An 11,383-nucleotide genomic window follows, 5' to 3' on the forward strand; every position below is an offset into this window, starting at 1 on the left:
CCCCCCGCCGAAAGCCAGTTTTTCCTCAGGTTCGTAACAATTTGTGTTTTATCACATTTCCACATGCAAAATGTGTTTCGGCATTTTTCATTAGATTTTTAGGGCTCAGATGGATGAGGGCGAGGTGAGAGCCAGACACGGGGCATAAGAGACAAAGGTTTAGTAATGAGTTCGAAATTTACAAAACACAGAAGCAAATATGGCTTCAATACACGATGTGACCCTTTATAAGGCTGGAAATTACTCTTCAAAAATCATTCTGGCCTGACTTCAGAGTCGAGTGGATGCTGGGATACCACAGATTGACTTTGAGAAGTGGGTTGGTATTGCAGGAATTTTTTAATTTCCTGTAACTCACAACAATTTTCTCCCAGTGAGACTCTAGAGTCACTCCTGCAATGGTGCATTGACTGCGCTTTCTGAACGATCCGCTGCACCAACGGGCTTGTGTTGAAAAAGAAAACCCAAGCAAGGAAGCACACAAATGGGATTACCTTCAGAAAATCATTAAAAGTTTAGAAAAAATATTTCCAGGTAAATGAAGGACCGGCTACTTCGGCTTCTATGTTTTCAAAAGCGAAATAAAAATGGCATCGCTTACACTTCTCAACTGAAAAGAGTTTGGGAGAAGAAGATTATTATTAATTATTTTTAATAGCTTCTTAATTAGCCCTTCAAACAAGTTTCTCAAAATCCCTCAAGGTGTCCAATTTGCATGACATGTTTTTACTTTTCTATGCATTTCATTAGCAACCTCCTCGCCCTCCCCTTTAAACCTGAGAGCAAGACAGTATTGCAGTGCTTTCAGAAGGTGGACCAAAAAAAAAAAAAGGAAAGCACTTGAATTATTCCTGTAAAAAAAAGTCTTGTGTTTCTTCTTCCATTTCAGCGGCGTCTTGCCTGTATCTCAGGGCACTCATTAGAGCTTATCTGTCTTTCGGAAATTGCTAAACAAATCCGTGAGAGGGAAAATCGCTGTGGAGGATGGACTGCTGAAACAGGTCCGCTGGGGCGGGGATTTATTAGGCTGACGACCCCTTCTTCTTCCCAACAGCAAATCCATTACAATAATGGGCTCCGGAGCCATCAGCGGGCGAACGGCGGGTCAGGAGGAGCCCGATGTGTGGACACTGAGCAATCCGCACTCGGCGGCTTTTTACAATGTGTGAAGCCAGGCAGAAAAGCGGCACATTTGATTGAGAACAGAGGCGAGTGGCCGAAACCAGCCTCGCCTATGCCCTAGCTTCCGGGGGGATTCAGGGCCGGGGAGCCCGAGACCACACTTGGCAGCTGGGGGCATCGGGCTAAACGGTGGGCCTGAGACCCGGAAAGAGAGGAGGGGGAGCTAATTAATGTTTGGCCCTGTCTGCCCTGCACTCCCCCTTCCCCCACCCCTGCTGCCAACACAACGGACATAAGAATAAATAGCAACGTTGGCTAGAGCTTACCATGTGCAAGGTCTTGTGCTAAGTGCTTGGCTTGAATTTTCTCCTCCTTACCTTGGCAGCAAAATAAGCCCCATTATTAGCCCCGTTGAACAGATAATGACAATTTTTTTTAAAAAGATTTTATTTATTTATTTGAGACGGAGAGAATGAGAGAGACAGAGAGCACATGAGAGGGGGGAGGGTCAGAGGGAGAAGCAGACCCCCTGCCGAGCAGGGAGCCCGATGCGGGACTCGATCCCGGGACTCCAGGATCATGACCTGAGCCGAAGGCAGTCGCTTAACCGACTGAGCCACCCAGGTGCCCCGATAATGACAATTTAATAGCTAACGTTTATTAAGCACTTACTACATGGAGCGCACTGTACTCTATGTGTGTTAACTCAATGAATCATCGGAACACCCAGTGGGATCGGTGCTATTTTTGTGTCCCTTTTACAAATACGGAGGGAGGCCCGGACAAGTTAACTTGCCTTGGTCACACCGCTGGTGATGGCAGAGATGGCATTTGAGCCCAGGCAGTGGGACACCATCTGCAGCCCTTCAAGACCCATCCTAATTGCCTCTTTCCTCCTTCCCATGGATCTGCATTTCTCTTTTTTTGTGGCCAGATTTTATTATATGTACTGTCTTTGGAGATAATAAAGCCCCAGGAAAGCAGGGGCCAAGTCTTTTCCCCGATGTATTCTCAGCATCATCCAGCCCAATGTCTGGCACATAGTAGGTGCCCAAGACACATTTGTTTAATCGTGCATATAATCAAAAAGCAACTCTAGTTCTGAACTTGAGCATTGGGTAGAATTGTACCTTAGCATATACAACATTGTTAGGAGGTAAGGGACTGATGATCGGTTTGTTGGTGTCAAGTTGATTGGGCTAAGGGATGTCCAGATAGCTGGTAAAACATTATTTCTGGGTGCGTCTGTGAGGGTGTTTCCAGAAGAGATGGGCGTTCGAATTAGTAGATGAATAAACGAGATTGCCCTCATCAATGTGGTGGACACCATCAATCAGTGGAGGGTGGGAATAGAATAAAAAGTGGAGGAGGGATGAATTGGCTCTCTTGCTTGAGCTGGGACATCCATCTTCTCCTGCCCTTGGACATCAGTGCTTCTGGTTCTCAGGCCTTTGGACTCAGATTGGGGTTTACACCGTGGGCTCCCCTTGTTCTCAATCCTTCGGGTTTGTGCTGGATCTACACCACTGATTTCCCTGGGTCTCCATCTGCAGATGGCAGATCATGGGACTTCTCAGCCTCCAAAATCACGTGAACAAATTCCTATAATAAATCTCTTGCTCTCCGCACCCCCCATACACACACACACACATACACACACATTGATATATACTATTGGTTCTGTCTCTCTGGAGAACCCTAATATAGGGCGCCCATATTGCTTATTAGATTTCAAGGTGATTTGTCTTTTTTTCTTACCTACTAATGGAAAATTCTCTTCTGAAATCACACTCATTAGCACTCAGAGTCTGCTGTGGCAAAATCTTTCCAAAATAGCCCCAAGTATATTTGTGGGACAGAAAGAAGCTAAGTGAGGTACAAATGTATTAAGGCTCAGCATGTGGGAAAAGTTTGAAATAAGGGGGCTGGCAGCCTCTAGCCTCTGTCCTGGAGTGAGGATGAGACACTGCCAGACGCTAGAGGGGTTGGGTTGATTTTGTGTTTAGTGAGAGAGCAGCAAGGAGAACCGAAGAGGAACATGCCAAAGCCAGGTGGAAATGACGTGGTGTTGGTTTAACACCAACACACCCATACCTTTTCAACATACCTAGTTTCCAGCAACACAGAACAAATCAATGGCAGTAAAAGGCTTGTGATTGGCACCTCTTTTCTTATCAGGCATGTAAATCCAGAGAGAGTCTCTTCCCATTTGGAATAGGGGCTCAGTGAAATTGGTGCAGGGCTCTGCATTAGGAGAAGTGTTCTCTTTCCTTCAGGGCTCTCTCTTTTTCATTTTATTTCACTATGTGCATGTTTTCTTCAATATCCCTCTTTACTTTGTCCACCAACCTTTGAGGTAGATACTATCCCCATGGCACAGATGAATGGGGATAGTGAGACCCAGGAAGTCGCATTCAGAACTACAGTCACACAGGAGGCTGGGATTTGAATCCAGACTTCCTCATGCAGAACCCGCGGACCTAAGGATGCTGCTGCCGTTGCCTTCGGCCTGTCAGTGCTACCCATTCTTCTGGAAGAGGAAGGGATGCTGGAAGCTTCTGAGTGGGTCCAAAATGTCACAAATTCCCCAACTGGGCTGGCTGCCTAAATACCTATCATGTATCTGACATTTCACTACTAAGGAGATGCCTTTGGGTTAAAATGTTGTCCACAGTAGTTTCTTGCTACAAGACCCAAGAGCAGTTCTCTGGACTCTGTAGGGAGATATAGTTAGAAGCCTGAAGAGAAGGGTAATAGAATCTACCTCATAGGATTGTGTGATAAATGAAATACTGAATGTACAACTCTGGCACGTGCCATCATCGTCACTGTCATCATCATCATCACCATTGTCATCACCACCGTCATCATCACTGTCATCATCGTCATCGTTATCATTATCATAATCATCATCATCACCATCATCACCATTACCACTGTCGTTATTATCATCATCATTGACATCACCACCATCATGATCACTGTTGTCGTCATTGTCATTATCATCATCACTGTCATCATCATCGTCATCGTTATCATCATCATCATCATCACCATCATCACCATTACCACTGTCGTTATCATCATCATCATCATCGACATCACCACCATCATGATCACTGTCGTCGTCATTATCATCATCATCATTGTCATCATCACTATTAGCATCATCATCATTGTCATCACCATCACTATCATCATCATCGTCATTATCATCATCACCATCACACTGTCGTCATCATTCTCATCATTCTCATCATCATCACTGTCATCATCATTGTCATCATCCTCATTCATAGCTCCACAAAGTTGTTGTGGAGCCTAAATGCTCATTTTTGTTTCCATTTCATTTTAACCAGGTTTATCTAGGGCTTTCCAGGGTGTCTAGCAAGAGACTTTCACATGCTCCTCTGCACACTCCCCTCACTGAATCCTCCCAAGGAGAAAGAACTGAAATCCAGGCACACAGTAGGTGTCCTCGAATTGCTTCTTCTTCCTGAAAACAGACTGATTTATGTGGACCAGGTGTGGGACTCCCAGGAGCTGCTAAGGATGAAGGGTGGGAGTTCCACATGCTGAGTCTCTCTGGGGTGGCAGGCTGGTGGGCTTGGTGCTGGGCTCCTGCCAGGAGAATGGAGTGGCATGTCCAGGACCCAGCAAGCTGCTCTAGGAGTGCTCAACACACAGTGAGATGCCCCTTTGGGATTTGTAAGGGTCGTCCATGTGAAGGGGAGGGGCTGCAAGCCCTTCCTGATTCAGGCTGTAGGTAGAGACTTCTGAGGTTCACCTCTATCTGGTTCTTCCCTCCTGAGCACATGAGAGAGTTATGTTTCCCAGTCCTCTGCTGCTTGGTGAACTTTATGAATAGTTTTAGCCGATGAATTACCAATGGAAGTCGTGCATTTGGGATCTCAGCTGAAGTGATCCCAGCCAAAGTATTTAATTGCCAGCCTGGGGACACTGCTCTGTTCTGCCCCCATTGTAGCAAAGCCCCTGAACGTTGTATTGAGATGGTCGCCCCATAAAATGTGGAGAAAGATTACAGAACATTCTGTAATCAACAGAATTTCCCTCCTTCTCCATTAGCCCACATTGGGCTTGTAGTACAAGCAATAAATAAGCTTTTATTAGTTGACATTAAGATCTGGGGGGCTGTTTGTTACAGCATCTTAACTTAGCCAATCCTGACTGATACATTTCCCCATTTTGGAAGGTATCCCATCCCCGACTCCGACCCCCAAGAGTTCATGGCTGGCCTTTGCTCTTTTTCCTCTCATCAGTTTAGAATGCCACCTTCTACAACCAGATCTCCTGACCACTCCACAAAGTCCCTCCCGTATGCTTTCCCATGTCACCCATGTCTCCCTCATTCGCTTATGTATTTGTTTGCTAGCTGTGTCTCACATCAAACTGTGAATTCCATGAGGGCAGAGACCACGCTGTTTTGCCCATAGCCTGTGCCTAGCACTTGCTCCATGTTTGAAAGAAGGTTGCGGTGAGGGTGAGGAAATGAGCTCAGAGAGGAGAAGTGACTTGCTTAAGCCCACAGAACAAGCAGGCAAGGGAAGCCTGGCCCCTGGTCTCCACCCTCCCCAATAATTACACCTACATCTGAGGGCCATTTGGGTGGTTGTGGAAACTAAATAAAATAATCACATAGAAAGCTCAACACAGTGTCTCATTACTGGGGCTCAGTGACTATTGGTGGTAATGACCGTTAGCATTATTGTTATGTTATAGATGCCCTACTCTTTTGTGAAGAAACTCTGAGGTCACAGTTGGGTCCTCCATGGGGCCAGACTGGGAAGATGGTGGTTTCATGATCTGGGATCTCCTATTCCCCCCCCTTCCTTCCCATGCCTCCTGCCTACTGAGTCCCCAACATCTTCCCCACCCTGATAAAACTGCTTCTGGAAAAAGGACTCAGCACCAGCTGAAGAAGCCCTACAGGGCGGCTCATCTTGTGCCCCCTTTTCACAGACAATATACTGAGGCCCACAGAGGTTAGGGACTTGGCTACACTCACACAGCTCACTAGAAGCAGAACATTTGGTGTCAGTTGGAACCACTGTGCCCCTTCTCTCCATAAAATCCATCATGTCTAAGGGCAACAATGGGTCTTACTAAAGTAGTGGTTCTTGACCAGGGATGATTTTTCTCCCCAGGGGACACTAGGCGACATCTGGGACATTTTTGGCTGTCACAACCCCGGGGATGGGGGTCGATCTGCTACTGGCATCTGGAGGGTAGAGGCAAAGTGTGACGTGAAACATCCTATAATGCTCAGGAAAGCCCCATAACGAGGGGTTATCGTACCCCAAATGTCAATAGAGCTGAAGTTGAGAAATCCTGTACAAAAGGAATCTCAGAGATCAGAAGGGAAATGAGTTTGGGGATCCAGGGGCAACCATTCTGCTCTCCCTGGAGGAGACAGAATAATAACACAGAATAATAACTCACACCTGGAAATCAATTTTACAAAGGCAAAGGGCTTTCACAAGCATTGTTTGATTCAAGACTCACAATCACCCCGAGAAGGTAGGTGTGATGACCCTGTAGAACAGATATGGCAACAGAGTCTCTGAGAGTAGGTATGACTTGCCCAGGGTCACAAAGGCAGGAAGGGGCAGTGGCAGGCAAGGCCAGAAGCCAGATCTTCTGACCGCAGGCTCTTTTCATTGACACTCCAGCTTCTCTCCATTCTCGGGCCGGGCCCTGAACCACAGCTGCTTGAGTCTGGGGAAGGAGGCACCCATGACTCTTTAGAAGAGAGACAACTTCCCAGCTACCTAAAAGAAATTATGCAGTAAATTCCACTTCACCGAGTCTCGCTGATCAAAGAAAAGGATCATCAGGAGAAACCAACCCAGGTCTTGGGAACGACTTTAGGGTGAGTGTGAAATTTTAACCAAGAGTGTTCAGCTGGGCAGGTTTGCAGCGGGGAGCGAGGGCGGTCAGCCCACTGCTGACAGCAGCTGACAGGTTTGTGCACCCTGGGGAGACGAAGCAACTGCTCGGAATAGAGACTGGATTCAGTTTCTCTTTGAGGAATAAACAGTCTTCTTGCTTCCTGTCCCCAGTCACCTGCAGGCAACCCCCAGGAGCTGCTTCCTCCCAGCTCCCGGCACTGGGGCTACCAGGCCCAGAAGTGCCTCACTTAGCCAGAAGGTTTTCAGCATCCCATTCTGGGAGGCCTTCTGTGGGAGCAAAGGGTCACTCTTATGTCACCCACTCTTCTCCTTCACCCTCCTGCCTGCCAAAATGCATGCACAAGTGTGCAAATGAACTTTGAATGTAATCATAACTAGTCTCCAGTCTTATGATGTTAATGGACTCATTATTTACTGAACACCTTCAATGTGCTAGAGATTCAATGGTGAGCAAACCACACAGGCCCCGGAGCTCATGAAGGGTATTATTTGAGATGTGGAGAGGTGGGGGTAGATACACAACCAACACATCAGATCAAATGGGGTGCATGTGACAATGGCATCATGGAAGATAGATCTGCTGGTGGTTGGAGCATCAGGGAAGGCTTCCTAGAGGAAGGGATACCTGAGCTAACATTTGAAGGATGTCTATGAGTTTGTCAGTTGGAGTAACTTATCCTACTCTTAGAACCTCTTCATTCAAACCCCATCAGTAAGTTTCTCAGAGCACAGGACAGGGAACCCCTGGGTGGTGTGGGCAGAATGGCTTCCCCAGATGAACTGACGTTTCCTGCCATTTCTCCTGGAGGCCTGGTTTGGATTTGGGGCAAGGATGCCAACAGAAGTAAGATTTTGTTCATTTTATCCACCAGTCCGTACAAATAAACTGAGTATCTGTTGTGTTCCAGGCACCATGCCAGGCCCTGGGTGTGCAGAATGCGGAGCTCGAGTGCAGGTACGGAGACAGACCTCAGGATGATCACAGGACAGAGAGGTGAGGCACCCCTATTGTCTACCTGGGCACTCTTCTTGCTCCGAAATACTTGCATGTAGTAAAAGGGAGCACATTTATTAAGAAATGAAAACAGAAGTAGTAAATGTAGATGTACTACTAGTAGGAACCAGTAAATGTTGTTCCCTGAGCCTAGATTGTCCCGCCAACTCCCTACCGAGTGGCCTGCTTCTCTTTTCTTTAGTTTAGCTCCTGGCGAAGCTTCCTAAGTCCCCCAGCCCACGCCCTGGCCCTCGCCTAGCCTCCATGGCACATATCACAGATGGCAATCACATGCTTGTGTCCTTACTGATTGATGTCCACTCCCTCACTAATCTGCAAGGTTCTCGAGGGTAGGGAGCATTTCTGTTTTGTATTCTCAGGGATGCCTGGCAAACAGTAGGTGCTCAGTACATGTTTGCTGGGTGAATGAATAATACGTAGACACTGTTGATATGACCACAGGGAGGATGTTGGGTTGTTCATCCTCCTTCTCCCTCGGAAACCATTTAGTGTCTTGTCAGATTCCTCTTGTCTTTAAATCCCCTAAACATTCCTATGGGGCTGATTTGAATGGCTCCCACCATCAGGTGAGGAAATCGAAGTGTGACTCCAGGTTCTCCTGTCAGTGGGGCTCAGCTGGGTTGAAGATGTGATTTTCCTCTAGTTTACGATATCTGTGTGTTTCTGGAGCCTTGTGGGGGAAAAGGCCACACTTTGCAGCCCATGGAAGCAAGGAGAGGCCTCAGTTATCTGCCTCAGCATACCCATTCCTGGTGGAGGATTAGAACGCTCTCACCCAAATAGGACTCCATGATGGATGTGGAGAAGCAACCAAATGTCCCTCATTAATCACCAGCTCCATCTGGCTCCCCGCCTGATGGTTTTCAGCTGACTTGAAAAAGACCCAATTAGATGAAAACATTTTGACAATTTATCTTGTGGCATGAACAGGTCCAGATTGAGGCTATGATTTCGTCATCAGGGAGGGAGGAAGGGATCGGGATGTAGGTCACGCACAGAGCTTGGGGAGACGTGGGGGTCTCCCCCAGGAGCCTTCCCGTGAAACCAGAATGCAGCCTGCCTCCCGCTGACCCCTGACCCTGTCAGTCCCAGGGCCGGCGGGAACCACAGGATAAAAACGGTTTGGGTGCATAAAGCCTGAGAAGATGGACATCCAGAGCGGACCAAAGAGTCGAGCAGCGTAGCATGCGGGTGTTGAATGGGAACCAGAATTAGACGTCAGGATGTGACAAAAGCCAGGCCTGTTCCAGCTGTCACACTAGCAAGGTGCCTGGGGACCTCGTGACTCGGCTTTTCTGGTGGGGGTGGCCTCCGTGAGATGGGCCTGGCCGATGCCGAGAGATTCGCACACTCTCCTTGCAGAGCTGGGAACACGCCAGTGTCTCCGGAATGGCCCGTCCATGGTGGGTAGTTGTTTCCATGAGGTCACAGCTCTTCCTTCTTAAACACCATGTTTTTAGCTGCCGCCTGGAAGGTCCTTATGGGTTGCTCACCAGGAGAGCCCCCAGCGGACAGAGACCGCCACCACCTAGGATTTGTTCGCCCCCATCTCTCCTCTGCATCTGGAAGCTGCCCTAGGACTTGAAGAGCAAATTAGGGTGTCTCTCCCACCAAGTTCATTTCCACAACCTGCAGGCTAACATGAGGTGTGCTGGCACACGGGATGGGGGGGATTTGCCTCTCTGGGCAGGACTTCTCATGTGGGCAGCCTGCCAGGCCAGGGAGGGCCTCAGGTGGGCCAGCCTGCCGCTGTCCTTTCTGGTTGCCTGAGCTCAGGCCCCGGGAGGGGAGGGCCTGCCCGCTGTCTCCCCGGGAAGGGCTGGTAGGGAGGTGGGCTTCTCCCCAGGAGCCGCTCAGCCCGCTCAGCCCTCACATCTCCCCACCCCAGGGACAGCCGGCAGAGAGAAGCTCCAGCCCCTCCCATACACGGGTTGAGTGGGCCTCCTTTTTCACAGCTCATGCTGTTGCATGTGGGCACACACACAGTGTTCGCACATCCTCTTACCACCCTTTACCCGCTTCCTGCTACTCTTCAAGTATCTCTTGCTCACGTTCCCTCTGCTACCCTGTTCACGGGCATGCTCGCTCACCCACGTACGCCCACCATATTTACAAACATCATGCCCCCTTCCCTCTTCCTCCTACCTCACACACACACACACACACACACACACACACACACACACGCACAGAATAGCAGGTCATCCAGTGACCCCATCTCAGATGCCTCTCAATTCCTGTGCATGCACACACTCCCGTTTGCACATGCGTGCCCACACACACATGTACCGAACATACACGTACCCCTCATTCAGACACACAGCTGGTTGGGGGCCAAGCCTGGCAGGTGACCAGGCCCAGCTGGTGTCCCAGAGAGAGCCCTGTGTGTGCAGGGCAGGGTACCAGAAGTCTGACCTCTGGAGCTTTAGCTCCCAAACAGATCTGCCAAGTCCCCCCTTGACTCTAGGCTCACTCCTATTGGCCTGTCTTCCTGGGGCTTTCGGCAATGCTTTTTTCCCCTCCATTTCCATTTTGTTCTATGGGATCTTGTTTCTTTCCTGTATCTCTCTGGCTGGAGTCTGTCTTTGTCCCTAGGATTCAGTTCCTCAGGGGACTTTTATGCCTGTCCTGAGCCCAGCTCTGAGCCTGAGGGTCCTTCTCCCCAGAGGCCCCCTTCAGGAACCGAGTAGATGCTGGCACTCAGCAAGTTTCCCATCCAGAGTGCTGGTAGGAAGGCATGACCTGTTGCCAAGGGCAGATGGGTCTGGTTCTTGTCTGGGGTGGAACAAGCCTCCATCTTTGACAAATGATGATGATCTTTGAGGAACTCTGGCTTGCGTGATCAGCAAGAAGTCTTCCGGAGCTCCTGTTCTACGAGCCTTACTTAGGTGTAAGGACCGTGTCTTCACTAGTCGGTTCAGGCGTCAGCTGGGCACAGAACACTCCTGTCTTCCTTTTTTTTTTTTTTAATCTCCGTGCACACCCATCGGTCAAGGCTCCCCATGGAGGCTGCCACTTCTGTGTTGGGGTTGGAAAGTGGTCCACATTAAACCCACCTTAGAAACATGAACCTCTCCATCCCCCAGGATCCTGATGAGTGACCTTCCCGTTGAGTCAGTTCATGCAGGGAAAGTGTTACAAGTCTTTGGATGTGGGGTAGTGCACCATTTGACCCACTTTTCCCATAGGATTTTTGATAGCATTTCTGGGTGAATTGGCTTGGGTAGACTGCTGACTAATTGGATTAGTAACAATAATACAGATGATGATGATGATATGTTGTAATGATGCGTGGTAATAATACCAGTAAATCCTG

Source organism: Mirounga leonina, unplaced genomic scaffold, assembly GCF_011800145.1.
Source record: "Mirounga leonina isolate KUSES-001 unplaced genomic scaffold, KU_Mleo_1.0 Mir_114, whole genome shotgun sequence".
Lineage (NCBI taxonomy): Eukaryota > Metazoa > Chordata > Mammalia > Carnivora > Phocidae > Mirounga > Mirounga leonina.